Source organism: Denticeps clupeoides, chromosome 7, assembly GCF_900700375.1.
Source record: "Denticeps clupeoides chromosome 7, fDenClu1.1, whole genome shotgun sequence".
Taxonomy (NCBI): domain Eukaryota; kingdom Metazoa; phylum Chordata; class Actinopteri; order Clupeiformes; family Denticipitidae; genus Denticeps; species Denticeps clupeoides.
This window is the reverse complement of record NC_041713.1, coordinates 351,839-369,240: the sequence shown is the minus strand read 5'-3', so window position 1 is coordinate 369,240 and position 17,402 is coordinate 351,839. Positions and strand designations below refer to the sequence as shown.

At 49.0% G+C, this 17,402-nt stretch overlaps 1 protein-coding gene across 2 annotated transcripts in view; it reads right to left on the bottom strand.

Moving 5' to 3' along the window:
• The window catches only part of spop (speckle type BTB/POZ protein), a 37,821-nt gene extending 20,777 nt beyond the window's left edge, over positions 1-17,044 (bottom strand). The window contains exons 1-2 of one of the 2 annotated variants that reach the window (XM_028987412.1): positions 16,861-17,038; positions 4,629-4,734 (exon numbers count right to left, since the gene is read on the bottom strand). The gene's annotated coding sequence lies outside the window, so the exon portion shown is untranslated. Of the gene's footprint in view, positions 1-4,628; positions 4,735-16,860 lie in introns of both variants that reach the window. The other variant, XM_028987413.1, reaches the window with a different exon arrangement.
• Between the last annotated feature and the right edge of the window lie 358 nt (positions 17,045-17,402).

The following is a 17,402-nucleotide window of genomic DNA, read 5'->3' as shown; positions in this document are numbered from 1 at the left end:
CTCTTATTGAAACAAACACAATGAAGAGTGTTCATGTGTACTGCCAAACCAGGAAAGTTCTGGAAATCTCTCACACACACACACACACACACACACGTCCTTGAACGCGTATGGACTTTCCTGAAGCTCTTGTTGAATAATAAGACCACAGCTCCACCAACCACACTCCAGACAAAAAAGGTGTCCTACTTTCTAACTGTCCCAATCCCACAATGCACTTCAATGACAGGGTTCAAGACCAATTGGAGGGAGGCGATCACATGATCACTCATCCAATCACAGGCGTAATAACTAATAACGAAACATACGTACAATTCGCCCCAGTAGGTACGACACAACTAGCTCATCTGAAGACCAGGAACTTGTCCAGGTCACTCACATCAGTCCTGCAGAATGACAACTTTAAGAATGTCTCAGAGGTTACATTTCTGAGCCAAATGTGGAGCATGAAGACGGAGAGAAGAAATTCGGTGGAAGGCGGCTCCGGTTCACTCGTTCCTTCCAATTATACATCTTATAATTAAAATGCAAATTCACCGCTTTCCACTCTCCCCAACCCTCCGAGTCCAGACGATGGTGTTTTCACGGTCTACGTGTGGCGAGAGGAACCGGCCCAGACGAGGCCACCTCTACACCAGGCCACATCCCGTGGAGTCCAGCAACGAGAATGTTCCGCTTTCATATCATACACGATTCTTTAGTGTTGTGTTTGCCCAAATATCTTCAACCACGAAGCTTTATGATGTGATGAAAACAAGACAAGAGGGTGAATTCTGGTCATGTGACTACAACTATAACGGAATAGATCACGTAATATTGATGAAGAATAAGAACAAGACTAAACGTAGTTTACTAAATAAAAACTAAACTGAAAGAAAACCAAGACGTTATAATTATGCCGGAGATAAAGAAGCAGTAATCTTTGGACACGTTCTTTACAATAAAGTAGGAAAGAAAAGAGAAGGTGCGTCCAAAAACCCGGGGAGAAATGCGGCCACTGGAATGGATGTTGAAAATAACAATAATATATTAATAAGATTTATGTTTTTGAAAATTATGAAATTGGTTTGACTAAAACAAAATATTTGTACTATATTGTGTTGGTTAAATAGAATTGCATTAATACAAATAAAATTTCATTTAATAAAACTAGACTCAAATATACATGGATAATTCTGACTAAAATGCTTACATTGTGTCAACTGAGACTTGACCAAGACTAATAAAGACTAAAATGACAGCTGGACGCAACGACTCGACTAAAACTAAAATTACGACAGGCCGCCGAAAAGACTTATTCTATTCAGACAGCGGTCAATAACACGATTCTAGAATTCAGCATTAGTAAATGTGGTTTTATTTTCCCCCTTGTGACTGTCCTCCAGCGTGACTTTGCAGGTGAATTATCGCTCTCAGGGGGATTTCAGGCGTGTTTACAGAGCGCCATAATAAGCGCGAGTCCTGGGTGGAGGAGACAAAGCCACTTCAACCACCCCCCTCCCTGCCGTTGGTAGTAATCTCTTCTGATCCTGCCGCCATGGCCAAATCGGCCCGACAGTAGCGCTGGCGCGCAACCCATGTGCCACCACACCTCCCTTTTATCCGTCCCCCTGCTGCATCGTGATGACAGGAATCGTTCCAGCATCTCCACCAGGTCACCAAGATGTAACACCCCGTCCTAGAGGTCAAAAAAAGTAGGATCCCAAAACGAGCCAGAACGGCGTCTTTCCAATTAGAGACCAATCTGAATCAAGGCGCAGGGCGTGGCCCTCACGCACCTCTCATCTTCTCCACCCCTCCCTCCTGCCTCATTCTTTCCCAAACAATTACAGCAGGTGCTCCAGCAGCATCTGCACCTCCTCAAGCAGAGAGCCAGCAGCAGGGGGGCGGGGTTAAGGAAGCAGCCCCATAATCAGGAGGTTGCCGGTTCGAGTCCCGATCCGCCAAGGTGCCACCGAGGTCCCCTTGATGAAGGTCCCGTCCCCACACACTACTCCCCGGGCGCCTGTCATGGTGCCCACTGCTCACCAAAGGTGATGGTTAAATACAGAGGACACGTTTCACTGTGTGCACCGTGTGCTGTGCTGCTGTGTATCTCCGAATTCCAGTCACCTTCATTAACGCCTCTAATTGTAAGTGGAATCAGGAAATATTAACTCAGCATAAAGCATAAACTGGTAAACAACTGAAGCTCCAGTCCAGCAGTGTTCTACAGACTGAACACCATGGAGGAAGATCTGCAGAGGACAGTGACGTCATGGGGACAAAGGTCACATCTGCCAGTTTTTGTAAAAAGGAGCCAGCGATGGAGAAATGAAAGGTCCTCGAGTCCAGAGACGCCACCGTGGGCCTCTAATGAAGGAACGCACACACCAAACCCCAGCACGCCCCGCCCGAGACCGCCTGGAGAACGCGGAAGAAAGGACGGAGACGGGTGAGGTGTTGCTCTTTTCATGAGACGAGAGCTGGAGAGGAGGGGCAATACGCTGCTCTTTTCTGCTCTTTTCAGGAAGGTACCGGCGTTAATAAGTTCAGCTCCATCTGTCTGATGATCCCACCACGACAGAGGAGATACCAGCTCCAGCACAGACACCCAATTACCAAATTTACACACACACACAAAATATTGTGATGAACTGTGGGTAATATGCACAACAATAATGCACAAAAGGGGGCACTATAACACAAGACCTCAACCCCACAGAACCAATGTCACATAAGGAAGCACCACCAGATGGAGCTGTGATGGGACCGTAGTTCATGACGTGATTGTGTGTCGTTTTCAAGGCTTGAGATGTACAGCCTGCATCCATGATCAGAACAGAGTATAAAAACCACGCCTTGATTCCGCTGGGTTCCAGGTGATAGTCACGGTCAGGCTGAACTCGCTGATGATTGGCTGTTGCTCTACATCTCCAGGAACCACCATCTCCATGATGAAGTCATGCCAGGGTGGGCAGAGGACACCTGATCCTGGAAGCGCTACACTCTGGAAGATCTCCAGATGGTGAGGTCAGGTGTTCTAACGCTGCTCCACACCATTCTTCTTTCTTCATTACGAGTCATCAGACCACACACACACACACACACACATGCTGAAGAGGGATGAAAACACTGCAGAAGTTTGAGTAAAAGTAAGGAGAAGCCGCCCATTAAAGAAGAGCGGCTCTGTGGAGCAGCACGAGCGCGTCATTCCAGACGGACACGTTCCTGCCACCTCCACCCAATCACAGTCACCCCGGAAACCAGACAACAGGACAAAGGGAACGAGGTGACGGTGAAAATGAAGAGGCTGCTGAAACCTGGAGAAGGGGGGAGGCGGCTGGAACGAGGATCACGAGGAGATGAAAAGAGTGAGAGACCAAAGAGAACGGAGAGAAAGAGATGGAGAGCAGAGACTCCATTCAGATAATCATTTTAAACAGGACCGATCCCAACACCGCCGTTACCCCAGCAACCACAACAACAGAAAGAGCCCGCGAGAGGGGACGTGATGAGGACGGGCGAGGTGCAGATGAAGATGGACTGGGTTCCACTGGGAACCTCCGGAAAGAACGAGCAGCTGATACCGAGGTCCAGTACCTAATTAAAGTACATGTAGAACATCCGTACGTATACACAACAGGTTCATCAATGTGAACACAACACACCGATAATCATCATCATCGTCAGGCTGAGACTGCTTGAAATACAGAAACACTCAGGTCATACTGAACGTCCCACATCATCAAATACTGAGACACGTGTAGAGTCCCGCTTGAGAGTCCACGCAGGGAAAACCACCCTCAACTAGAACAGCAGTGGAATGAGATGCTAACGTTGGACAGCTAATCGTGAAGGTGTGGACCTTCAGGCTGCATCACTCACTCACGTCCTTCCTTTCACACATTTCAACACAGGGCCGGTGGTGGCCTGGCGGGTGAGGAAGTGGACCCGCAATCAGGAGGTTGTGGGTTCGAGTGCCGATGGTGCCACTGAGGTCCCCTTGATAAAGGTCCCGTCCCCACACGCTGCTCCCCGGGCGCCTGTCATGGTGCCCACTGGTTAAATACAGAGGACACGTTTCACCGTGTCACCGTGTGCTGTGCTGCAGTGTTTCACAATGACCATCACGTCACTTTCACTAATCATGCTGAGGTATAATTGTATTCTTTGTGAATATTGTCTCTACATTTTAAATTCCTCATCATCATCATCCTCATTTTTCATGTACATTTGTGAGTAAAATTGGTGAATGTGGCAGATTTTCTTGATTTATAATCAGAAACTTTAATCAAACTTTATTAATCCCGAAGGAAATTGTGTATGTATGGCCTAGGGGGCGGTATCTATAGAAACCGATTACGTGGTGGGATTGTGAGGGTGGTGAACCACGCCCCGGGTTCTGCTGAACGTCTGGTACTTCACTCGCCCCCCTCGTTCAATTCTTTCAGTCATTGTTGTCCTTTGTCCCAAACTCCGCTCGGCCTCGCCATTTTACTGTATCTGTAGGCGTGCTGTGCGGTTTAAAACCAGAATTACGTCAGACTTGATCAGCCGATCGCCGATCCGTTTGATCATGCTGTCCCAATGAGTGACAGAGAATAATTTGTCCCCTCCTCCAGTGCCACAGCGCAGGTGCTACTCACCGAGTCAAGATCAAAGTCCGTCACACATCTGCGAGGGCTGGATCTGCCATGGCAGGGCCAGCTGCTGCGTCCGTCCGTCCGTCTGCCCACCACCGACAGCGTGGAACTGAGAACAAAGAAGAGGAACCGCACACGGCTCACTTTTAATAACACTGATCTGGGGCCTGTTCCGCCTGGGTTCTGCTTACTTTCACTTGTGCTGATTGGAAGAGTTTAATGAAGTTGGGCTCATTTCATCTGAGACGTGTGATGAGGCGAAGGAGGGAACGTTCATTACCGCGAGTCACATTAAAGAACCATCAGAATCAGTGGTTACTCCATCTGCACCACGATTGACCATGTTCTCTTTCACAAGCCTCAGCCAGTTCTGAAGCAGGTCATGAGCTCTAAAGTAAAGTGAAGTGATCGTCACAGCACACGATGCACACAGTGAAATGTGTCCTCTGCATTTAACCCATCACCCTGAGTGAGCAGTGGGCGGCCATGACAGGCGCCCGGGGAGCAGTGTGTGGGGACGGTGCTTTGCTCAGTGGCACCTCAGTGGCACCTTGGCGGATCGGCAACCTTCTGATTACGGGGCCGCTTCCTTAACCGCTAGGCCACCACTGCCCCAAAAAGAACATACAGAACATACAGCGAGTCCAGAAGTGGCCATACAGCCCGTCTCTCGTCATAATTCACAACCAGAAGCATCGACTGGGACATCTCCACTCCTCCGTCCTCACACCATCACTACTAAACAGGATGTTCTGTTCCGAACAGGTGTGTCCATTCCAGGCGAAATGTTAAATACCGGAAATGTGCAGATGCCAACAGAGAAAAAACCCAAAGCCCCCAAAGGCCAGATTCGAGGTCAAATGTCGGGCAGGTCTCAGAACAACAAAGCAAAGACCAGGTCCTCCAAGGAATGTGGACTTCAACGAAGGAGAAAAGCAGCAAAAGTAATACTAGTTGAGATTCTAGGTCTCACATGAAACCGGTGACGGGCTCATAGAACAACTCGGAATATTCTGTGAGGACCAACCAAGAACTGATCATGGACCCAGAACGTGTTAGACCGTAACTCAATGCTCATGTTTGTTGATCCAGTCAACACAAAGAGACCGAAATGAAAGGAGAAGGTCAGAGAACCAAGAGGAGAGCACCTTCAGAGGTCCATCTGAGAGCATTCCTCCACTTTGACACCCTGTTGGAAGAGAACCTGTAATTAGCCAGGACGAGACGTTCCACATCAATAAATCAATACATGTAGGAAGCACACCAGCAATACGCAGGGCATTCTGGGATCTTACTGCTTCATTATGTAAGAAATAATAAATACGTAGAACCTTGACGGGTCATGAGTGGATCATATAAATAGCTTCAGGCCTCATGTGCATAATAACCTCATAACTGGAAATGAAAACAGTATCAGAACATCGAGTTCTCATCTGAGGGAACAAGTTCACATGGAACATTAATGGTGTTTAAGGCACAGAACCCAAAGATGAAGGCAGGGCCCTCAGGAGTAAAGTGAAAGTGGTAGTAGCCTAGCGGGTAACACACTCACCTATGAACTAGAAGACCCGGGTTCAAACCCCACTTACTACCATTGTGTCCCTGAGCAAGACACTTAACCCTGAGTGTCTCCAGGGGGGGACTGTCCCTGTAACTACTGACTTAGTTGCTCTGGATAAGGGCGTCTCATAAATGCCGTAAATGTAAAAATGTGACAATCACTTCACTTTAACCAGTGGCCCCTCAGTGGAACCTCGGCAGATCGGGATTCGAACCTTCTGATTACGGGGCCACTTCCTTAACCGCCAGGCCACCACTGGCCCTTCAGCGAAGTAGAAAAGAAGACACAACATGGGACAGAACTGTTCCTGCTGCTGCATGGAACATACAGAACAGCGCAGCATTCTAAACTGATCTAAATATGACCAGAGCATCCACACACACACACACACACACACACACACACACACACACACACACACAGCAGCGGGAGGAGAATTATAAAGAAACGCATACAGAAGCAAGAAAAAGGGAATCATTCCGAGTGAAACCATGTAACAGATGGAAACGACAAGAGAACAGCAGAGTCAAGTGTGTGTGTGTGTGTGTGTGTGTGTGTGTGTTTCCTGCCATAACACCACACAAACTAATCCAGCAGCCAATTTAAATGTGAATTCAAATCCACCTCTGACAGGAACCTGATCCAACCAGCTGACTGTGTGTGTGTGACACTCGACACTCTGTAAAGATGTTTTATTTCAGACACACACAAGCACACACACACACGCACACTTTAACTTGAATTGATTTATCATTAAACCCAGCGGAACCACAATGGTGACACAGGTGCTGTAGACGTGGAGGAGGAGCGGTGGAGATGGACACCGACTGATACGTGACTTTGGTGTGGAGGTGTTGATGTCGTTATAAAACCACGTGTGTGTGTGTGTGTGTGTGTGTGTGTGTGTTCAGTCGTTCATACACGTCGGTGAAATCTCTCACAACTCCAGTACAAATCCAGACCGGGTTTTCACTTCTACCCAGTTTAATGATGCCAAACCACAGGACAGCACCCTGGATCAGGCGCACTGAGGGTGACATCACATCTGACATGTGGTCACAAGGCAACCTGCCAACAGCGCCACCTAGTGGTGCTTTCTGACCCGAATTCCAGCAGACTTATACTGATATATACGAATCATCTGGGAACCCGTTCCGATTATTGATGCTTGACAAGTAGATCTTCTAAGAAATTATACCAACATACAAACCTGCAGAAGCTGCACAACCCCAATCTCCAGCCTCATTAGACATTAGAGGCGTTAACCGCCACCGTCTCATGATTCTCGATCTGTTCCTTTCTGTACATGACTTCACACGATGTTCTGAAATACGTAATCAGTGATTACGGTATTCACACGTACGTCTGAACCAGGCGATTTTAGGGCGTTCGCTGAGTCAGGGGAGCATTTTTAAAGCGTCCACATGGCCGTTCAGCACAAGCGTCTGCGTTAAAAGTGCCCAACTTACTGTGTTGTGTATCTGTACGTCGGGTCGATGGCCAACTTTCAGTAGTACTTGGACTTTGTTGCAGCGGGCGTTCAACAGTGGTGGCCTAGCGGTTAAGGAAGCGGCCCCGTAACCAGAAGGTTGCCGGCTCAAATCCCGATCTGCCAAGGTACCACTGAGGTGCCCCTGAGCAAAGCACCGTCCCCACACACTGCTCCCCGGGCGCCTGTCATGGTGCCCACTGCTCACTCAGGGTGATGGGTTAAATGCAGAGGACAAATTTCACTGTGTGCACCGTGTGCTGTGCATCACATGTGACAATCACTTCACTTTATTTTACTTTATTAATTTCGAACTAGAAAATCACCAAGCAACGTCATTATGATGTCATCCATCATGTTCTGTATAGCATCGGATGATTCTGCATCGCAACGTATTGATAATGAAGTGAATTTTCAACACTTTATTAGCTATTTGAGATATTTTACAGGGAAAAAAATATTATTTTCTGGTGTAGACCGCAGCACCATCACACACCAAACTGTCCTATTAAACTGCGCCTGAAGAACATCTGAAGATCATCTCAGCATCTCCTGCACTCTGATCTTCTGTTCGCATGGATGCGTGGAGTGGAAGCGCCGGTCAAATAATCTATTTAGTGAGCGCGGCAGGTCTTCTCCGTCGTCCCTACAGTCCATTCTGTTCAAACTGCTCGTATTTTATACTCTTTTATTCCCCGTTCTTGTCTATAAAATTATTATAATAAGATACAAATACAGAAAATGACAGAAAGTACAGCAGCTCTTAATCCAGGACTGGAATTTAGGGTGGGGTTTTTTGTTGCTGTTTTGCATAGAATTTGCATACAAATTAAAGGAGCGCCAGTGGCAAAACTGAACTCATTTATTTTATGAAGAAACCTGCGACCATTATTCCCTCCATTATGTTACATCCGGTGATCTGTTCTCTCTCTCTCTCTCTCACACACACACACAAACACACACATGCACACACAAACGTTTTAACAGAACGTTGAATCCTGAACACTACACAAAAGCAGAATCAGATGACTAATATAATCAATTAGATTAAAGATGGTTCATTTATAAGAATAAACCCCACAAAATGAATACAGATTTATCTTGTTTCTGTTTATCTGTTCATTTAATGGAAGAAAAAAAATAAGCGCACACACACACACAAACGTAACAAACGTAACAGGTTCACAATATACCACAATATACTTTCCCATACTGAACATTCAATTTGCTCATAATTATTCTGATATTATTCTAATATTAGCAGTGCCATTTATTTTTTAAATGGTTTGGTTCTGGCCAACGTCATGTTCCCCGTTCCTGTTGTAATAACGTGAGTGGAAATGGCGCGGAGGAGGGCCGCGAATTTCCAGCCGTTTCGCTCTTTGCTAGTTTTACGTTACTTGGCTATCGTGATCATAAAAAATGATCCCAAGTTGATCCCTGAACGACATTGTATAATTGATTTTTCTGCTGTACCTTCATGATCCAGCCAGAGCAGGTTATGATTCTACAGAAGGTTAAACTGCAGCATCCAAAACACCGTTATTTTCACGTATCCTGCATCATACAGAAGAGTCCAGAATGGCTGCAGTTCCAGAACAATCACAGTTAATAAATGAGTCCGTACGGCACCGTACTTTGTTGTGTAACAGGGACGCGGTTGCCGTGACGGCGCTCAGGGGCTGTAATTGGAAGCGAAGTCCGATCGATACGCACTGGGCTGTTCGGACAATCAGGCCGCCGAGTTTCATATTCCAGCCGCCATCACCGCGCCGGAGAACCAGCCCATTTCAGCCTGGTATCGATTCCAGCGTCACCGTACCGCTCGCCACTTTTCTCATTAGCCGGAGCGCCGTTCTACTGTTCCACATCTCCACCAACCTGAGACCTTCATCATCCTCACTGGTTCAGCCGGAGCGCCGTTCTACTGTTCCACATCTCCACCAACCTGAGACCTTCATCATCCTCACTGGTTCAGCCGGAGCGCCGTTCTACTGTTCCACATCTCCACCAACCTGAGACCTTCATCATCCTCACTGGTTCAGCCGGATCGCCAGTGTACTGTTCCACATCTCCACCAACCTGAGACCTTCATCATCACCATCACTGGTTCAGCCGGAGCGCCGTTCTACTGTTCCACATCTCCACCAACCTGAGACCTTCATCACCATCACTGGTTCAGCCGGAGCGCCGTTCTACTGTTCCACATCTCCACCAACCTGAGACCTTCATCACCATCACTGGTTCAGCCGGAGGGCAGTTCTACTGTTCCACATCTCCACCAGCCTGAGACCTTCCATCATCACCATCACTGGTTCAGCCGGAGGGCAGTTCTACTGTTCCACATCTCCACCAACCTGAGACCTTCATCATCACCATCACTGGTTCAGCCGGAGCGCCGTTCTACTGTTCCACATCTCCACCAACCTGAGACCTTCATCATCACCATCACTGGTTCAGCCGGAGCGCCGTTCTACTGTTCCTCCTACAACTACCACATCTCCACCAACCTGAGACCTTCATCATCCTCACTGGTTCAGCCGGAGTGCCATTCTACTGTTCCACATCTCCACCAACCTGAGACCTTCATCATCCTCACTGGTTCAGCCGGATCGCCAGTGTACTGTTCCACATCTCCACCAACCTGAGACCTTCATCATCCTCACTGGTTCAGCCGGAGCGCCGTTCTACTGTTCCACATCTCCACCAACCTGAGACCTTCATCATCACTATCACTGGTTCAGCCGGAGCGCCGTTCTACTGTTCCACATCTCCACCAACCTGAGACATTCATCATCACCATCACTGGTTCAGCCGGAGCGCCGTTCTACTGTTCCACATCTCCACCAACCTGAGACCTTCATCATCACCATCACTGGTTCAGCCGGAGCGCCGTTCTACTGTTCCTCCTACAACTACCACATCTCCACCAGCCTGAGACCTTCATCATACTCACTGGTTCAGCCGGAGCACCGTTCTACTGTTCCACATCTCAAACAACCTGAGACCTTCATCATCCTCACTGGTTCAGCCGGAGCGCCGTTCTACTGTTCCACATCTCCACCAACCTGAGACCTTCATCATCCTCACTGGTTCAGCCGGAGCGCCGTTCTACTGTTCCACATCTCCACCAACCTGAGACAATCATCATCCTCACTGGTTCAGCCGGAGCGCCAGTGTACTGTTCCACATCTCAAACAACCTGAGACCTTCATCATCCTCACTGGTTCAGCCGGAGCGCTGTTCTACTGTTCCTCCTACAACTACCACATCACCGCCAACCTGAGACCTCCATCATAATCACTGGTTCAGCCGGAGCGCCGTTCTACTGTTCCACATCTCCACCAACCTGAGACCTTCATCATCCTCACTGGTTCAGCCGGAGCGCCGTTCTACTGTTCCACATCTCCACCAACCTGAGACCATCATCATCCTCACTGGTTCAGCCGGAGCGCCAGTGTACTGTTCCACATCTCAAACAACCTGAGACCTTCATCATCCTCACTGGTTCAGCCGGAGCGCCGTTCTACTGTTCCACATCTCCACCAACCTGAGACCTTCATCATCCTCACTGGTTCAGCCGGAGCGCCGTTCTACTGTTCCACATCTCCACCACCTGAGACCATCATCATCCTCACTGGTTCAGCCGGAGCGCCAGTGTACTGTTCCACATCTCAAACAACCTGAGACCTTCATCATCCTCACTGGTTCAGCCGGAGCGCCATTCTACTGTTCCACATCTCCACCAACCTGAGACCATCATCATCCTCACTGGTTCAGCCGGAGCGCCAGTGTACTGTTCCACATCTCAAACAACCTGAGACCTTCATCATCCTCACTGGTTCAGCCGGAGCGCTGTTCTACTGTTCCTCCTACAACTACCACATCACCGCCAACCTGAGACCTCCATCATAATCACTGGTTCAGCCGGAGCGCCGTTCTACTGTTCCACATCTCCACCAACCTGAGACCTTCATCATCCTCACTGGTTCAGCCGGAGCGGCGTTCTACTGTTCCACATCTCCACCAACCTGAGACCTTCATCATCACCATCACTGGTTCAGCCGGAGCGCCAGTGTACTGTTCGACATCTCCACCAACCTGAGACCTTCATCATCACCATCACTGGTTCAGCCGGAGCGCCGTTCTACTGTTCCACATCTCCACCAACCTGAGACCTTCATCATCACCATCACTGGTTCAGCCGGAGCGCCTTTCTACTGTTCCACATCACCACCAACCTGAGACCTTCATCATCCTCACTGGTTCAGCCTGAGTGCCGTTCTACTGTTCCACATCTCCACCAACCTGAGACCATCATCATCCTCACTGGTTCAGCCGGAGCGCCATTCTACAGTTCCACATCACCACCAACCTGAGACCTTCATCATCCTCACTGGTTCAGCCGGAGCGCCAGTGTACTGTTCCACATCTCCACCAACCTGAGACCATCATCATCCTCACTGGTTCAGCCGGAGCACCATTCTACTGTTCCACATCACCACCAACCTGAGACCTTCATCATCCTCACTGGTTCAGCCGGAGCGCTGTTCTACTGTTCCTCCTACAACTACCACATCACCACCAACCTGAGACCTTCATCATCACCATCACTGGTTCAGCCGGAGTGCCAGTGTACTGTTCCACATCTCCACCAACCTGAGACCATCATCATCCTCACTGGTTCAGCCGGAGCACCATTCTACTGTTCCACATCACCACCAACCTGAGACCATCATCATCCTCACTGGTTCAGCCGGAGCACCATTCTACTGTTCCACATCACCACCAACCTGAGACCTTCATCATCCTCACTGGTTCAGCCGGAGTGCCAGTGTACTGTTCCACATCTCCACCAACCTGAGACCATCATCATCCTCACTGGTTCAGCCGGAGCACCATTCTACTGTTCCACATCACCACCAACCTGAGACCATCATCATCCTCACTGGTTCAGCCGGAGCGGCAGTGTACTGTTCCACATCACCACCAACCTGAGACCTTCATCATCCTCACTGGTTCAGCCGGAGCGCTGTTCTACTGTTCCTCCTACAACTATCACATCACCACCAACCTGAGACCTCCATCATCTTCGCTGGTTCATCCGGAGTGCCAGTGTACTGTTCCACATCACCACCAACCTGAGACCTTCATCATCCTCACTGGTTCAGCCGGAGCGCCAGTGTACTGTTCCACATCTCCACCAACCTGAGACCATCATCATCCTCACTGGTTCAGCCGGAGCGCTGTTCTACTGTTCCTCCTACAACTACCACATCACCACCAACCTGAGACCTCCATCATCTTCACTGGTTCAGCCGGAGCGCCAGTGTACTGTTCCACATCACCACCAACCTGAGACCTTCATCATCCTCACTGGTTCAGCCGGAGCGCTGTTCTACTGTTCCTCCTACAACTATCACATCACCACCAACCTGAGACCTCCATCATCTTCGCTGGTTCATCCGGAGTGCCAGTGTACTGTTCCACATCACCACCAACCTGAGACCTTCATCATCCTCACTGGTTCAGCCGGAGCGCTGTTCTACTGTTCCTCCTACAACTACCACATCACCACCAACCTGAGACCTCCATCATCTTCACTGGTTCAGCCGGAGCGCCATTCTACTGTTCCACATCACCACCAACCTGAGACCATCATCATCCTCACTGGTTCAGCCGGAGCGCCAGTGTACTGTTCCACATCACCACCAACCTGAGACCATCATCATCCTCACTGGTTCAGCCGGAGCACCATTCTACTGTTCCACATCACCACCAACCTGAGACCTTCATCATCCTCACTGGTTCAGCCGGAGTGCCAGTGTACTGTTCCACATCTCCACCAACCTGAGACCATCATCATCCTCACTGGTTCAGCCGGAGCACCATTCTACTGTTCCACATCACCACCAACCTGAGACCATCATCATCCTCACTGGTTCAGCCGGAGCGCCAGTGTACTGTTCCACATCTCCACCAACCTGAGACCATCATCATCCTCACTGGTTCAGCCGGAGCGCTGTTCTACTGTTCCACATCACCACCAACCTGAGACCATCATCATCCTCACTGGTTCAGCCGGAGCGCTGTTCTACTGTTCCTCCTACAACTACCACATCACCACCAACCTGAGACCTTCATCATCCTCACTGGTTCAGCCGGAGCGCTGTTCTACTGTTCCTCCTACAACTACCACATCACCACCAACCTGAGACCTCCATCATCTTCACTGGTTCAGCCGGAGCGCCAGTGTACTGTTCGACATCTCCACCAACCTGTGTGTTTGTGTGTGTATGTATGGTGTATGTGTTAGTGTGTGTGTGTGTGTATAGTGTATGGTGTGTGTGTGTGTGTGTGTGTGTGTATAGTGTATGGTGTGTGGGTGTGTGTGTGTGTGTGTGTATAGTGTGTGTGTGTGTGTGTGTATGGTATGTGTGTGTGTGTGTGTGTGTGTCTGTATGTGTGTGTTGTGTGTGTGTGTGTGTATGTATGGTATGTGTTAGTGTGTGTGTGTGTGTGTGTGTGTGTGTGTGTGTGTGTATGTATGGTATGTGTTAGTGTGTGTGTGTATAGTGTATGGTGTGTGTGTGTGTGTGTGTGTGTGTGTGTGTGTGTGTGTGTGTAAGAGAATCAGAAAACTTTATTCATCCCAGAGAAAATTGCTTAACAGTTTGGAAAAAGCTGGAATACTGGCGATGTCTCTGTCTCGCTCTCTCGCTCTCTCACTCACACACACACACACACACACACACACACACACACACACACACACACACACATTCAACAGCAGCAAGAGAAAGAAATAAAATATTTCATCCAGGATCTGTGGAGCAGGCAGCCATTTGTGAGGCGCGATCCATATTCCAATTTCCCCCACAAACAAATTCAATCCCTCAACAGCGGCAATCAGCGGCATGAAAAACGAGCCGATTCTCGTCCACACACACACACACACACACACACACACACACAGACCATATACACACACACACACACACCATCCATACACACACAGACCATATACACACACACACACACACCATCCATACACACACAGACCATATACACACACGCACCATATACACGCACACACACACAGACATTACACACACACCACACACACCCATATACACGCACCATATACACACACACACACACACACACCATATACACACACACACACCATATACACGCACCATATACACACGCACACGCACACACACCATATACACACACGCACCATATACACACACACACACACACACCTTATACACACACACATCATACACATGCACCATATACACACACACGCACACACGCACACACCATACACACACACACATCATACACATGCACCATATACACACACACACACACACACCATACACACACACACACCATACACACACCATACACACGCACCATATACACACCATACACACGCACCATATACACACACAGGATCCCCATCCTGAAGGGTGAGGGGCTGAACGTGGTAAAACATCTCGGACATCAGAAGATGAGAGAGGAACGCCCCGGGCCTTCCGCTAAATTTAGAAATCCGCTTCTCCGCAATCCTCCAAACAATCAGCACGAATCGCACGCACGTCGGAATGACTAATGAAGGAATCCGACCAGGAATCCCGTTCCCATTTTTCCACCTGGAATTCTTTCATGTTTTTCCAAACACGCTGCTCCACCCTCTCCTGGCTTGGACGTTACATCTTCAGAAAATGACACACGGCACGGAACGTTATTAAAAACCGCCATTATGTAGAGAACATTTATCATCGGAGAAATGAGAACCGGAAAAAATAAATTTCTGCCTTTCCATCCAGCGAAGGAAAATCCGCCAAGAGTGGCGAACAATTAAAGATGGAGCCAAAGTTTTCCCAATGAAACCGCCATTCCACCGTTTCACATTCCGGATAATTTCCCAGGGAAGTTTTAGCTCCGGAGCGTCGTGTGAAGTATGATGAGCAAATTACAGACTCATAATCATTAACAACATCACGGCCAGGAAGACAAGAACTTTCCACATTTATTACGACCCAAACTATAAAAGTCACTGGTTTCATGGGAATCGGTTTATAACACAACACACATTTATTGGGAAGTAATACTAATATAATTACATCATATTACAATTCAACTATATAGCAAAGCAATAACTTCCATTGACGTGAATGTCGAAACACTGCAGCACAGCACACGGTGACACAGTGAAACGTGTCCTCTGTATTTAACCGTCACCCTTGGTTACAGTGGGCACCATGACAGGCAGTGCGTGGGGACGGTTCTGAGATCAAGGGGACCTCAGTGGGACCTTCGCAGGTCGGCTTGCAAACCCACAACCTTCTGATTGCGGGACCACTAGGCCACCACTGCCCCAATAATATTCTAACAAACTGGAAGATTAATTGATAATCCTTTATAAAAGAATAAAATAATGCAGTAAGAGCTGTTTGTGGGTCTTCTGTGCAGTAATGGGCTGTTTACGTGCTGGTGTTGGAATAATGATTAAACATCATGACGCTATCGAGCCCTGAATACTAGTATTGGATTAGAAGAAAGCGGGTCACAACGCAGGGAAAGCAGCAGAACCTGCCGCATCAGGGAGGTTTCACGGACGGGTAACGGGTGCCGGGGAGGAACGTGTTCTGACAACATGTCCATGTAAACCTCCTAATCACATCTTCTGCACTGCAGCAACAGCAGCCTCCACTTCTGGAGCTCCAGCTCACTTTCTGGCAACATCACCCCGCAGCGCCTCACTGCGCATGCGCGTCACAGGAAAACACGGTAAATACCACTATTTGGCAGGATACGCAAGAACGGCACACTGCGCAAGCGCGTAGAATATCGCGCACGTTGGATCACTATTTGGCAGGGGTGAATTGACGCACAGGCCCCATCTCCCAAGCTACAATAAATAAAGGCGAAATCGCAGAAGATCCGGTAACCGCGCAGTCCCGAGGCCGCCAGCCGCTCCGACCCCCGGCGGGGACGCGGCGGGGACCCAGCGCCGTCACTGCCGCACGGGTGTCGCATGTCGCCTCCTCGGGCACCAGCTAGCCTAGCCGCTTAGCTAACCGTGCAGCCTGAATAAAGGGGGTGAAAGCGGAGAACCGGGACCCGCCTGCGGAATTAAACCCGCTCCCCGCAGACAGAGGGAGGCTTACCGGCTGCGGGTCCTCGGGCTCTCGGCGGCGGCGGATCCAGCTCTTTCCACCCGAACACACGGGGCGACCGGAGCGGACCTTCTCCAGGCGGCGCTTCACGTCCGGGTTACGCCGGTGACGAGAGCGCAGAGGCGGCGCTCGTTTACCGCGGAGCTGCGGCGGGGAAGGACGGGCCTGGCGGCGGGACTCTGCAACTTCTCACAGGAGACAGAGCAAAGTTCTCCTGAAATTCTCATTAAATCCTCATTGTACGACATGTAGAGTGATGAAAGTTGTCATTACGAATAAAAAGAGGTGTTATAATACGCTTCTTAATACCTGGAAAGTGGGAATATTCCTTAATGTTCCTGAATGAATATTGTAATAGTGTGAAATGAAACGCAGAGCAGGCTGGTTGGCTGCAGGACAGGTGTAGCTCCGCCCATCACCGCCCTCCTGGAGAAACGTGTGGGGAGAACAACCAGGATGGACCATGTTCTCACTTCAAGTTCAAGTTCAAGTGACCTTTATTGTCATCTCTTCTATATATTGTACAGAGAGAC